The following is a 16709-nucleotide window of genomic DNA, read 5'->3' on the forward strand; positions in this document are numbered from 1 at the left end:
CATCGCGAAATTGGAAGTGGCGGAGGTTTAAATAAGGTTAGTCAATCGAAAAGAAGGACTTACTTTCGAAAATATCTGCGAAAAAGCGACCCCCCTCTGTAGAAAAGTGCCCAGTTGAGGGTGAAATAATTAATGTTTTTAATCAATTTTTCGATATTCGTCGTCCGAAGGATCGATATTTAAGGCGATATCAGTTTCGTGAAGATCCGTCGTCTCTGTGAAAAGTTTTAAGCAGACATATAAACACACAACCATATACATACATACATACATTCGTACATACATACATACATACATTTAAACAGACAGGTGAGATTTATATTATAGATGGTAAATATAAACATTTATTAATAAAAATAGATAATTATTAACATTTAGCATATAAAATGAAAAATATGAACATTTATTCATATAAATATATCAATAATCACATTTGTTTATATAAATAGATTAATATTCACATTTATATAAATAGATTAATATTCACATTTATATAAATAGATTAATATTCACATTTATATAAATAGATTAATATTCACATTTATATAAATAGATTAATATTCACATTTATATAAATAGATTAATATTCACATTTATATAAATAGATTAATATTCACATTTATATAAATAGATTAATATTCACATTTATATAAATAGATAAGCGTAAAAATTTATTACTATAAATCGTAAATATTAGTATTTATTCATATCAAATGATCAATAGTACGATGTATTTACATAAAATGATAAATATTAGTAATTTTTCATATAAATAGATAAATATTAACTATTATCATAGAAAATGATAGCTAAACGTTAACATTTATTTATATGAAACTATAAATATTTGCATCTATTCATATAAATGGATGAATATTTGCATTTATTATTATGAATAATAAATATAAACATTTATTCGTATAAATACAACAGTATTTGAATTTATTTATATGAATAGATAATTATTTTGCATTTATTTATATAAATAGATGAATATTTGCAGTTAGTTATATAAATAGATAAATTTTCCATTTATTCATGTAAATAGATACATTTTCCATTTATTTATATAATTAGAAAGATATTTGCATTTATTCCTATAAATAGATAAATCTTGCATTTATTCCTATAAATAGATACATTTTGCATTTATTCCTATAAATAGATAAATCTTGCATTTATTCATATGAATAGATTATTATTTGTATTTATTCATATAAATAGATGAATTTTGCATGTATTCCTGTAAATAGATAAATCCTGCATTTATCCATATATATAGATAATGATTTGAATTTATTCATATAAATAGATAAATATTTGCATTTATTTATATGAATAGATAAATTTAGCATTTATTTATATAAATAGATAAGTTTTGCATTTATTCATATAAATAGATAAATTTGCATGTATTCCTATAAATAGATACATTTTGCATTTATTCCTGTAAATAGATAAATCCTGCATTTATTCATATAAATAGATAAATGTTTGCATTCATTCATATAAATAGATAAATTTAGCATTTATTCAGATAGTAGATAAATATTTGAATTTATTCATATAAATAGATAAATTTTTCATGTATTTATATAAATAGATAAATATTAGCATTTATTCATATGAATAGATAAATTTGCATTTATTCATATAAATAGATAAATATTGCATTTAGTCATATAAATAGATAATCATTTGTATTTATTGATATAAATAGGGATATATTTGCCTTTATTCTTATAAATCGATAAACTTTGCATTTATTTATATAAATAGAAAATTATTTGCATTTATTAATATAAATAGATAAATTTTACATTTATTCATAAACAGATAATTATTTATATTTATTCATATAAATAGAAGAATATTTGCCTTTATTCCTAGATTAGATAAATATTTTATTCATTCATATGAATAGATTGATTTTGTATTTATTTATATAAATAGCTAAATTTTGCATTTATTCATGTAAATAGATAAATATTTTTATTTAATAATATAAATAGATAAATTTTGCAGTCATTTATATAAATAGATCAATTTTGGATTTATTCATATAAATTGATAATTATTTGCATTTATTATATAAATAGATAAATATTTGCATTTATTCCTATAATAGATAAATATTTGTATTTATTTCTATAAATCGATTATTATTTGCATTTATTCATATAAATAGATAAATGTTGACATTCATTCATATAAATAGATAGATAAATATTGGTATTTATTCTTATAAATAGATAAATTTTGCATTTATTCATATAAATAGATAACTATTTGTATTTATTCATATAAATAAAAAAAATTGTCTTTTATCCACATATATTCATATAAATAGATAAATTTTGCATTTATTCATATATATTCATATAAATAGATAAATTTTGCATTTATTCATATAAATTTATAATTATTTGTATTTATTCATATATATATATATATATATATATATATATATATATATAAACAAATTTTGGCATGTATTCATATAAATATATAAATATTTGTATTTATTTAAATAAATAGGAAAATTTTGCATTTACAAATATAAATAGATACATTTTTGTAGTCATATATAAGTATATAATTTTTGTATTTTCTTATATAAATAGATAATTGTCGAATGTATTCTTATAAATAGGAAAATTTTGCATTTATTCATATAAATAGAGTATTAAATTATATTTATTCATACAGATACAATTTGCATTTATTCATATTAGTAGATAAATATTTGCGGTTATTCATATAAATAGAAAAAATTCATTTATTCATATAAATAGATAAATATTTGTATCTATTCATATAAATAGATAAATATTTGTATTTATTCATATAAATAGATTTATATTTGCATTTATTTATATAAACAGATAAATATTTGTATTTATTTATATAAATAGATAAATTTTGCATTTATTCTCATAAATAGATTAATATTTGCATTTATTTATATAAATAGATAAATAATCGAATTTGTTCATATAATTAGATACGTAATATCATTTATTGATATAAATAGAAAAATATTTGCATTTATTTGTATAAAAAGATAAATTTTGCATTTATCTAAATAGATAACCGGTAACATTTTTTTTATATAAAATGATAAATATCATCATTTGTTCATAGAAAATGATAAACATCAACATTTTTTCATATAAATTTATAAATGTTTATATTTTTGTTTTATATATATAGATAACTAATTACATTTATTGGTATTAACTGATAGACATAAATACTTTACACATAATTAGATAAATATTAACACATATTGATGTAGATATTAACATAAATAGATAAATATTAGCATATATTAATATAAATATCAACATAAATAAATAAATATTAACACATTGATATAAATATTAACATAAATAGATACATATTAACACATATTAATATAAATATTATCATAAATAGATTAATATTAGCATTTATTCATACAAATATTTGACATTAAGAATTATTTATGTAAGAGGATACTTATTGTAAGATATTTGTATGAATATATAAACATTTCCATTTAGTCATATAAATGCATACATTAATACAAATAAATCTTAACACTTATTTATGTGAATAAAAATGATCATTTTTGTATTCATCATACAAATTTCTTAAATTTTCTTAGTCTTTTTCATAAGTTCATTATCACTCTTCGGATTTTGGACGGAATTTCGAGCGAAACACTTTATTTAGGATTGAATCTACATCATTCAGGAGAATATTGTAAGAAGTGATATTATCCTGAAGGTTGAAGGTTCAATCCTCATTGTGGCGACCGACAAAAATACAATTGCGAATTACTTAGGACCTCTATCCAATCATGGCTGACGGAACAAGAACATGCTACCCCATGAAATAAATAAAGGGTTCCACACGGAATTCCGTCCAAATTCCCAAGTTCGACAGAAACATGCCTGAGTTCGACAAGATACACATAAAGAAAGGTTGGAGGTTACGTCGACCGAAACGTTGTGAAAATCACACTCAAGATGAGAACAGTAATCCGCTGAATCCAAAAAATAGATGGGATAAATAGAAATAAAAACTTTTGAATTGTTTAATCAAACGATATTTTATCAAACATGCAAAATGATGATACGAAATTAAAGTTATTACTCGTGTAAAAGGAGTCGTTTATATCAAGTATTGTACGCTAACTTTTAGTAACCCAACCAGTCGATATGGCGTAAGACCAACAAATCAGAGTTATATCCCCTTCTAGGTTTTTTTTCATGCTTTATTAATTCATTTTTATTTTTTATTTTATTTATTTATATATATATATATTTTTTTTTTTGGCAATTTTTACATCAAAAATATTATAAACTTTATTATCTGATTATCGTTTCGTCTTATTGTATTAATACATTTTCTTTACATTTTATCTTGAATTAGGAATGTATTTGGTATTTTTTGCTTTTGGTACAAAGAAAAAACTAATTAATAATAAGAAAAGAAAATAAATAAAAGAAATGAAATACGAACGAAACAAACAATAAAGAAGACAAAGAAAGTGCAAGACAATTTTTATCGAATAAAAGAATTTAAAAAACGACAAAACAAGAATAGAGAAACACTAAGACAGAACTAAAATAGAACTATGAAATAAAAACAAAAGATAGAAGGAAACAGGGATGGATGAAAGCAGAAAGCACGAAAAGTTAGAACGAAAAAAACTATAAATAAAATAAGGATAGAAAAATAATGTGCATAAAATAAAACGGAGGATTGAGAAAGATTATTAATTAATAAATTAATAAATAGAAAACTTGAACGATTGAATGTATATTCATATAGACAAATATATATAAAATAGAAAGACAGATTGTTATCATATATATATATATATACATATATATATATGTATATATATATATATATGTATATATATATATATATATATATATTTATTTATTGCATTTCAGATAAACTTGAGAGGATTTCTATGCAAACTGAAATATTATGCGCGGTTCGTTTTTATTTTTAGTTTTTATTCATTTATTTTTCTTTTTTTTTTTTTACATATCCAACATTTTTTCACTTTTTTTTATTTGGCAATTTATAACTACAAGAAATTGCGGTTTCACTTAATGCCTTAACTAGCAAATTCTAGCCTTGCTACAAATATAATTTGCTGATTTCCTTATGTCCTCTGATGACAAGAATAACAAGAATAGCATTCTATGAAACTCCGCGGAATACGGACATTGTAAATTGCTTTTTTTGTGAGTATTCAATCGAACAATAAATTTTGATTGTAAAGTTCAACTTACAGTTTTAATTTTCTTTCTGTTATATATTTTTTTTTTTTTTTTTTTTTTTTTTTTATTACATTTTCACCCCAAACAAGGCAAATTGCCACTTTGGTGTAGGGGGCTACTATCAGGGGCAACAACTACTGGGGTACTATGTAGGGATTTGGGCAGCAAGGTGTCGGTTCACGTTACACTTGAACTTCTGCACGTCAGTACTGTTGGGGAAGCAGGGACCTGGAATGGAATTCCAGAGTCTTGCGGTTCTGGGGAAGAAACTATTGGAGTAAAAAGATCTTTTACATCTAGGGACCTCTACAGTGTGGGGGTGGGATCTAGTAGCCTGTCGGGTTTGTCGAGGGTGCTCGCGTCGTGGGGGCACAAGTGATTGCAGTTCATCAGAGCATTCACCACTAAAATACTTGTAGAACAGGCAGAGGGATGCAACATTTCGTCGATGGGACAGAGGCTGAAGCTTAGATGCCAGTTCAGGGCCTATCAGATTTGCGACTCTCTTTTGAACCTTGTCAAGGAGCGAGAGACTAGTAGCAGATGCACCAGCCCAGATGTGGCAGCAATACTCCATACATGGGCGAATGGTGGCCTTATAGAGGTACAGGATACTTTCGGGTGTTAGTAGTTTTCTAGCACGGTAGAGAGAGCCCACCTTTCTTGCAGCGGCCCTGGCAATGCCTTCAATGTAATTGTTCCAACTCATGTTTCCTGTGAACGTTAGGCCAAGGAGTTTGAAAGATGGACTCTCAGATAAAGAGTCGTTGGCCATTGCTATTGGTGGTAGAGAGGGTTTCTTGTAATTATTGAATGAAACTAGTTTAGTCTTGGCAGCATTGAACGCGACCAACCACTTTTGTCCCCATTCCACTACAGATTGGAGGTCTTCCTCTAGTGTTTCTGCCATTTCTTTAGAAATGTGTTCATTCGTCTTCCTGTCGTGTCTGCCATAGAGTGTAGTGTCATCAGCATATATACCCATCTCAGAGGCAATGTTGTCGGGGAGGTCATTTATGAATATCAGGAACAATAGAGGTCCAAGGATAGAACCCTGGGGCACTCCCGCATTTATATCATATTGTTTAGATGTGCGACCGTCGAGGACTACCTGGATTTTTCTCTTATCTAAGAAGGATTTAATTATGTTAAGTATTCTACCAGTGATACCGTATGATCTGATTTTACTGAGGAGACCCTCATGCCATACCCTGTCAAAAGCCTTAGATATATCTAGAGCTACCGCTCTGCCTTCCCCCGCTTTGTCCAGTGATTGGTATATACGTTCAGAGATCACGGTGAGGATGTCTGCTGTGGAACGGGCTTGTCTAAATCCATATTGTTTGTCAGTCAGTAGTTTAGCATCTGTAAGATGATGGATTAGAGCGTGGTTAATTATGGTCTCAAATATTTTGGCAAAAAGTGGAAGGAGGCTAATGGGGCGATAATTTGATGGGTCTGTCCTTTCACCAGAATTCTTGAATACTGGTACAACAGAAGCAGTTTTCCAACAGCCCGGAAAGCAAGCTTCATTAAGACATTTGTTGTAGAGTTTGGAGAGAACTGGAGCTACTTCGGCTGAGCACTTTTTTAATAGCACAGCTGGGATAAGATCGGGTCCACATGCTTTTGAGGTGTCAAGGTTTTTTATGATAGCATGCACCTGAGCAGGGGTGGTTTTCAGATCGTCTAGTGTGGCGTCTGTCCGCATAGGAAAGTCAGGTAGGGGGTGGTTGGAAGGGTCCAGTGTGGAGTTTGAGGCAAACCGACTGGCAAGCATGTTAGCCTTGTCGGTTGCTGAGGAGACAACCTCGTGATTGTTGGTTAGTGGGGGAATTGTCGATTGCCCATTATTTACTACACTGTTGTAGATTTTCCAGAAGTCTCGAGTTCCTAGTTTTTGTGCTTCGATGCGCTTTTTAGTGGTTTCCGTAAATTCTCTCTTAGCTGTCGCTATTTCTTTCTTAACGTTATTTCTAGCTTCTATATACTTCAGTCTGTTTGAACTGGACTTATGTCGGTTAAACCTACGGTATGCATGCTGCTTTTGAGTAATGGCAGTTGCACAAGTCGACGTAAACCATTGGGGAGAGTGGGGCTTACTATAAAATTTCCGCATGGGAACATGCGCTTCGATTGCAGTTTTGAACCAGTCAGTGGTCTCGTTTGCACACTGTTCAGCAGGGAGAGAGAAAATATTTTTCCATGGAGCATCTCTAATTAGTTCCCTGATGGCTTCCCAGTCAGCCTTATTATAATATCTCGTTGTTTTGAGCACTGGCTCTTCAGTTTTGGGTCTAGAGTTTAGGGCGATTTCAACCATTATCACTGCATGATCAGCGTTCCCGAGTGGGCTGTGGGCCTTCGCTATGCAGTCATCGGGAACTGTGGTCAAAAACAGATCTAGAAGTGATGCGTGTTGTTCTTCCTGGTCAGGGAAACGGGTTGGAAACGTAACAATTTGTGATAGGGAGTGAGATATAGCGAAGCTATGGGTTGTGCTGCCCGCTGCATCTGTGTGAGCAGAGAATCCAAGCCAGTTTTTATGGTGGACATTAAAGTCACCAAACACATGTATTTGTGCGCTAGTGTCGAGGGACAGTGCCGTGTCTATGCTGTCAGATACTTTGTTTATTATGGAGCAGTCCTGAGTCGAGGGAGAGCGGTAGAGAAAATAATAGTAGCTAATACTGTGTTGCACGTTTAGTCTAAAGCACATAAAGGCTTGATCATCTGTTTCTAGGTTTGTTTCTCTAGTCAAGGGAAGGGTATTACGAATGTAAACTCCAAGTCCGTGCATATGTCTGTCAGAGTCCTTACGGCAGAGTGGGAGATATCCAGGCATGTTAAAGTGGTTAGAGGGAATGGAGGAGTGTAGGTTAGTCTCACTTAGTGCTAAGATATCCGGGGTATTTGTTAAGAGAAATGCTTCAACATCAGCTAAGTTAGTTCTAAGCCCACGGATATTTGTGAATGAGAGCCTCAAGGGAGGAGGCAAGTTGAATTTGTTTGTCCCTAATCCTGGTTTAAGCTTATTTTTAGATTGTACTGTCGTCATATTTTTTTTTAAGAGTTTCGGTAAGGGGGAGCTAAGCAAGAGGTTATGCGGAGCTTCAGACATGCATCACAAGTAGACCATCAGCTGACCTTTCTCCAATTAGGATTGTGGCCTCAGGAAAGCCCACCGGGGATGAGTGCAGGGTCCCTTTCCATGCGCGTCATGGCACTGCAAACAACCCGATATTATTCAACTGTTGATGGAGCAGCCGCTCTAAGCGCTACCAAAGAGTTAGGGCTCCTGTACTACCAGTCGGGAACAGCAGCCAGGAACTGTCAATCCGGTACCCTCAACCCTTTAGGAGAAGGTCAACCCAATCTAACTGCTCAGGCATATCTTATACTCAAGCACTCCCAAATGTTCAGTTTTAGGGGTGGGGCATGCTGGGAATGGGGAAGAACGGCGTTCATTGCCCTAGCCAGGAAACAAGATCTACCGCTGGGTGTTTCTGTCGAATCACTGAGATAGTGTCTCTGCGCTTGTCTAATAGGCAAAGAAGGAGTATGGAAGCCGGGCGATAGACAGAGCCTATCTACTCCTTAAGCAATTTAGGTTTGCAAACCGGTGAATTTGTTTGAGTCACCAGCTCTAGGAAGGTTGTCATCCAAGACTGAAGAGGCCTCTCTCCCCTTTGGTTTAGTTTCAGAGTTTTCCTTCTCCTAGACGGATGATCTGGGAAGATCTACTGGGTCCGTCAGCCCTGAGAGGGTTTTCTCCGCGCCTAGGTTCTAATCCAGGTATTTCTGCGACCCCGCGTTGTTAGTGTTACTGGGTTAGTTTGTTGGGGATTATATCTACTGATTAGTTACACTCCTCAAAGTGATTTAGGGACATGCTATTTACTTGTTAATGGATAAAGGGGGTGGGTGAAGTTCATGCAGTGTAAGCGTCTATGTTTGTAAGAGGGCTTGTTAGGGAGGAGATAATGTGATTTTAGTCGTACCCTTTTTTTTTATTTTATTAATGTTAGCTTAGGTCTAGTATAGTGTTACAGTATGAGTAGGTATTAAGAATTGAGCTACGAGTTGTGCCCGAGCTATTTTAGATGATAGGAGGGTTAAGATGTAAGTGCAATATAGCATGGATAAGACAGCAAGTATTGAGTCATGCGTAATTAGGTGAATAGATATATATGGGCAGGTTTTCAGTAGGTGCGAATAGAGTTGGAGTTGTAGGTATTTTTTATATATATATTTTTTTATATATATATTTTTTATATGTATATATATATGTATATATACATATATATATGCATATATATATATATATATAAGGAGATAAATATAAAATATAAAAACGATACAAAGATTAATAGTAACTACGATAAATAGATAGAGAGATTGAAGGTCTAATAGAGAGGGAGAGAGATAGTGGAGAGAGATAGACAGACGAAAAAAAGATAATTACAATAGATAAAAGAAAAGTATTAATTAATATAAATAGATAGAAAGATTATAATAATTATCTGGATAAATAGAAGTAGATCGTAAACAACAGATAGATAATAGATACATAATATATAGATGATAATCAAATTGAAATATATAGCGATGAAAAAGAAAAATAATTAAGATGTATATACTGATATATATATATATGTATATATATGTATATATATGTATATATATAGATAGATAATAGATAGATAGCGATAGATAGATAGAATATATATATATAGATAAATAATAGATAGATAGCGATAGATAGATAGATAGATAGATAGATGAATAAACGGAAATTAAGATAAATACATAGAATCGACAAATTTATAGATAGTTAGATAAAAATAAATAGATAGACAGACAGATAGATAGATACATACATACATACATACATACATACATAGACAGAAGGAAAGAGCAGATAGATAGACATATAAAACGGAAGATAATTCAGAAAGATCGAAGCAAATATAGATAGGCATGATTATTAAAAGTGGCATAGATAGATAGACAGATATACATATAGATAGATAGATAGATAGATAGATAGATAGATAGATAAAATACACGGAAATTAAGATGCATACATAGAATGAACAAATTAATATTAATAGATATTTAGATAAAAATAAATAAATAGGCAGATAAATAAATAAGTAGATAGATAGATAGATAGATAGATAAATACATAGACAGAAAGAATAGATAGATAGACAGATAAAATGGAAGATAATTCAGAAAGATCAAAGCAAATATAGATGGATATAATGATTAAAAATGGGATAGATAGATAGATAGATAGATAGATAAAATGAGCGATAGGTCTGAAAGATTAAAAAAAAAGATAAAATCAGAAAGACAGATAGACAGATTGGTCGATATATAGATAGATACACAGATGTAGAAGAAAAACCTTCAAAATAAAAATAAAGATTGTTCAATTACAGAAATATTTTCCCTGAAGAATAACCATGAAAAGTATTTGAAATGTTCCGAAATCGTCGGTCGATTTTGCTTACGGCAAGAAACAGACGAGGCACAGAAAGCAAATGTTAATTTAATTAATAGTGAATTATTTCTTAATGGTTTATCAAAACACTAGCTGAAGTAATTGTCTACAGTGACTTTCACAAATTGTCCTCTACTGCAACGTCGACTTAACTGGAATACAAGGCGCTTTCAATAAAGTTTCCAGACTTTTTTGTACAGGCATTTACAGTTGTCGTAAAATCGTAATAACCCAGTATGTTATTGCTATACATCTTATAGGATAGCTGACTAACTTTTATTATTTCGGGTTCAAATGAACAGCTACAGCAAAAATTGGAATACACCCTACTAAAACCTGATTTTCATAGCTGGTGAATTTCAAAAATGTGATCTGGTCGTGAGGACACTTTAGAAGAATGATGTGTAATGAAATTGTGTTTCAAACTTAGAAAAATCCTACAGAAATATATGGAATGCTCCAGACGGCTTTTGGACCATCTTGCACGAATCGAGCATCAGCTTTTGAGTGGTATAAGAAATTCAAGAAAGGCATTTAGTCTGTGGGGAATGATGAGACGTATGGGAGGAGTAAGGAAGTTGATTGGCTGAATAAAAAAAATAGAGAAAGGGGCGTCGTGTGTCTCTAAAGACAATAAGTGCAGAGTATGGTGTCAGTGTGGGAACTGTACACACAATTATTCGTGAAGTTTTGTCCCAAGAGTGCTCTATCCTTTTCACTAACTATTTGACTATGATGGGCATCAAGATAGTTCTTTACTCTCTCTATAGTCCAGACGTTGCTGTTCGACTGAGCTCCAATATATGGTTCCCCTCTCGCTAAACTTTCACAAGAAACACCTGTCTAGCAGAAAACACTATCAATAATCCTCCAGTCTTTATCTGTGCCTAAACCTAAACGTAGATTCCATGAACAAAGCTTCTTTCTTAGAACTGCACGCCTGTGGAATTCTTCCGTTTTCCTGCTTTTCAGATGACTACAATATGGTTTTGTCTTCAAGTCCAACGTAAACGTGTTTTTGATGAGCCGTTCCATATAAGTTAACAAAATTTACCGAATTTCCATTAATAACGATTACTATATTGTCCAATTGTCTACTGTACGCTCTTTAACCTTTATCCTCGAGTGGTCTCTTGGTCTTGATAAGTGGTGGTGCATATGTAAAAAAGAATACTCTCAACATGATGAAAAAAGCAGATGCGTAGAAGTACTGCCACCTTCATCTTATTCGTCACGCGTTGTTACATCTGATTACAATATATTCTGATCACAGCACTACTTTATGAACCGTTATCATGATTTTATTTGAAAACAAAATCCATTATTCACCATCACTTACTTGTGGCGACTTATTTATGCATTGTTTCCATTCGTACTGAATTTCTCCCTGCCATTGGAATCAAGCAGAGCCGATCCGTGAGAGGTGTATTAAACCATAGGCAGCCTCTGCTTCACAATTAAACACACAACCACCCTTACAAGAGTATCTATTACATCTCAAGATCAAACGTAGGTTATGCATATAGGCAGTAGATATCAGCTAATAAATATCCTCACATTTTCAGTTTTTTGGAACATTATAAACTAGCCTGGGTACCCGGCGTTGCCCGGGTGTTTGGAAATGTGTGTTGAGTAAAGAAAAACAAAAAATAAGTGGAAGTAGGTAGGCAGACACGAACCCGTAACGTGAAGGAGGAAAAGAATATGAAAAAAAATCGTGACGTCTTTGCTGTTGCGCCCATCGCCAAACCAGAAGTAACGTACGTTTAAATTAAGGCTAGACAATCGAAAAGAAGTGATGGCTTTCGAAAATATCGGCGAAAAAAGCGACCTCTTACTGTAGAAAACTGCCCAGTTGAGGGTGAAACAATTAATGTTTTTGGTTAATTTTTTTTTTTATATCTGTTTTCCGAAGAGTCGGGCTTCAAAACGATACTGATCTCGTGAAAATCCGTCGCCGTTTTAGAAAGATTTTGCGGAACATACATACATACATGCATTTAAGCAAAGAGGTTAGATTTATATTATAGATGGTTTTTAGGGGGCATAATGTAAGCGCAAGTTCACATTTAAAAAATTACAAATATTTCAGTTTTACATCAGAATTTTATAACTTAGACGTTGATAAAGCAAGATTTGTTACGTTTAACTTTCTTCTTAAGAAACTTTATTAAACGTTTTTCTAAATCCAAAGTGTGCGAGATTCTGATTAAAATTAAAATAAGGTTACTATGTTTAAGATTTAATATAATTTTATTCTGATTTTAATCTTCATGCTGGGACGTAAAAGCGATGCAAGAATTGTTTCATTTTTGCCAACTTATTTCACCCGACATTGGATGGGTGTAGTTCTGTATGTGTGCGTTTGTGTATATGTGTGTGTGTCTCTTTCTCTTTGTCTCTCTCTTTGTCTGTCCTCTGTCTGTCTGTCTTTCTGTCTGTCTCTGTCTTTGTATCTCTCTCTCTCTCTCTCTCTATATATATATATATATATATTACGTATATATATATATCAATATATATATATATATATACGGCATATATATATATATATACGGTAATATATATATACGGCATATATATATACGCATATATATAATATATATACGGCATATATATATATATATATATATATATATATATATATATACGTATATATATATAATATATATACGGCATATATATATATATACGGTAATATATATACGGCATATATATATATATATATGTATATATATATATATATATATATATACAGTTGTGCCCGATATTATTCATACCCCCCCTTGAAAATTGAGTTTATTAGGTGTAACTTTGTTAGAATTTATTGTTTACGTCCATATTGATACATATTCTTAATAAACCTCTTCTGATCATTTTCGTCATTTTAAAATCTCGAGATACTTGTAATAAAAGAAATATACAGTTATTTATAAAATCTGCAATGTTCAAAAATAATCATACCCCCTTATTTTTTCAGTATTAATCGAGTTTCTGACTGTTTGTTTCCTGTTTGATTCTTATTTTGAATGCTTTTATACAACCTTTGATTAATTTCATTTCGTTTTTTGCATTTTTCAGAAATTAAAATGATATCAACTGAAAACCAATAAAAGAATAAAAATTATTAGAATGGGGAAGAAAAAAGAGCTTAGTAATGATCTTAGGACTAAAATTGCGAATTCACATAAGGATGGTTTAGGTTAAAAGTCAATTTCCAAGAAATTTGAGGTCCCTACAGCAACAGTACAGAGCATCATCAAAACATTCCAGAGCCACTACACAACAAACAACTTGATTGGTAGAGGAAGGAAAAGAAAACTGTCTGCTAGAGCCACCAGTAATATTGTAAGAAGTGTTAATGCAAATCCAACCACCACTAATAAGGACATTTTAGAAAATCTGGAGTCTTCTGGCATAAAAATATCAAGGCAAACATTGCAAAGGACTCTGCATGAAAATGGTCTGAAAGGAAGAAGACCAAGAAGGACTCTATTGCACACCGGAAAACACCTTGCAGCACGTCTAAAGTTTACTAAGAACCATGTGAATTCTCCAGAGTCCGTTTTCTCAAGTATTTTGTGGACTGACGACACAAAAATTGAATTGTTTGGCCATATGGATGTTTCTTACGTTTGGAGGAAGAAAGGAGAAGCTTACAACCCAAAGAACACCATACCCACGGTGAAACATGGTGGTGGTAGCCTAATGTTTTGGGGCTCCTTTTTGGCTAGTGGTCCAGGTAGTTTGGTCAAGATAGATGGAACCATGAAGAAGGAGCAATATTTGGAGATACTCCAGAAAAACATTAGACAGGATGCGGAGAAGCTCCATTTAGGACCAAACTGGGTCCTTCAACAGGATAATGATCCAAAACATACTGCCAAAATAGTCAAGAAATGGTTTGAGGATAATCAAATTAATGTTTTGGAATGGCCTATCCAGAGTCCCGACCTGAACCCTATCGAAAACCTCTGGCACATATTGACAACTGAGGTTAAAAAGCGGAAACCTAGAAATTTGAGGGATTTGGAGAACTACTGCATTGAAGAATGGTCAAAAATCAGTGTTGATGCTTGTAAAAACCTTGTTGATAAATATCCAAAACGGTTACAGGCAGTTATTAAGAATAAAGGACTATTAGTAAGAGAGGTATGAATAATTTTGAACTAGTGCCATTATTGTTTTTCTTTGTATAATGTTTCAAACTTGCATAATTTATTTATTTGTTGAGTTTAAATTAAATGCTTATGCTTGATTTATTGTTTGAAATCCCTTTAATATTGTCTACCTTCTGGTTTGAGCAATAATCTTATAGAAATCTCAAAGATCCGAGGGGTATGAATAATATCGGGCACAAGTGTATATATATATATATATATATATATATATATATATATATATATATATATATATATATATATATATATATATATATATATATATATATATATATATATATATATATATATATATATATATATATATATATATATATATATATATATATATATATATATATATATATATATATATATATATATATATATATATATATATATATATATATATATATATATATATATATATATATATATATATATATATATATATATATATATATATATATATATATATATATATATATATATATATATATATATATATATATATATATATATATATATATATATATATATATATATATATATATATATATATATATATATATATATATATATATATATATATATATATATATATATATATATATATATATATATATATATATATATATATATATATATATATATATATATATATATATATATATATATATATATATATATATATATATATATATATATATATATATATATATATATATATATATATATATATATATATATATATATATATATATATATATATATATATATATATATATATATATATATATATATATATATATATATATATATATATATATATATATATATATATATATATACGGCATAATCACGTTGACACACCTGTTGTCGTCAGATCACCGAAGTTAAGCAACGTTGAGCCTGGTTAGTACCAGATGGGTGACCATTTGGGAATTCTAGGCGCTGTATGTGCTCTTCGTTTATCTCGGCATTTGTTTCCAGTTGTTTCCAGTACTTTACTTTCCACTGGTATTTAACAATGTCGACTCAGGAGAGGGGTGGTTGGAGATTGTGCACCTCCTGCCACAATAATTTCGCGCGCAGGCAACCCTTTGTGGGTAACCATCGTCTATCAAAGACTGAAAGAGCCCCATTACCACGTTAAATGTATTCAGGAGATAAAACCCATAAATTAAAACGAGGTTATTAAAAGTGCTCAATAAAAAGAGCAAAACAATATTTTTATTTATATACAGGGTGGTCAAAAAGTCAGGTAACATTTTAAAGAAAAACGATATTAGCAATACACGTATATTTAAGTACCATACATTGAAATATAAAATGAAACAAACATGAAATATGTTTATTTTGTTAATTGTCGTCCATTTCTCTCTATCAATCGCTGGACGCGATTAACCACTGATTGTGTAACACGTGTAATCATGTCAGCTGATATCCGCGCAATCTCCTCTTCAATAAATAACTTTAAAGACGATATTGTATCAGGCTTCTTGCCATAAACGCTATCCTTTACATAGCCCCAAAGCCAGAAATCAGGAGGGGTAGTTTATATATTACACTCAAATATTTAAACAGATAATATTAAACGAATAGAGATTATAATGGATCATATTGTTTTTTCTACCTTTAACATGTTACCTGACTTTTTGACCACCCTGTAGTCAAATATTATATAGTCACTACACTTAACATGCTAATGTTTTGGACAATTGGTTTATTAAAAAAAAGTTCCTCGTCAGGCGA

The 16709-nt window shown here is 30.5% G+C and overlaps 1 pseudogene; it reads left to right on the forward strand.

Annotated features, from left to right (window-relative positions):
• Nucleotides 1–15800: 15800 nt before the first annotated feature.
• LOC145268567 (5S ribosomal RNA) lies at nucleotides 15801–15917 on the forward strand (annotated as a pseudogene).
• Nucleotides 15918–16709: the final 792 nt, after the last annotated feature.

This window comes from Euprymna scolopes, chromosome 43 (assembly GCF_053919585.1).
Source record: "Euprymna scolopes isolate OS-2025 chromosome 43, ASM5391958v1, whole genome shotgun sequence".
NCBI lineage: Eukaryota > Metazoa > Mollusca > Cephalopoda > Sepiida > Sepiolidae > Euprymna > Euprymna scolopes.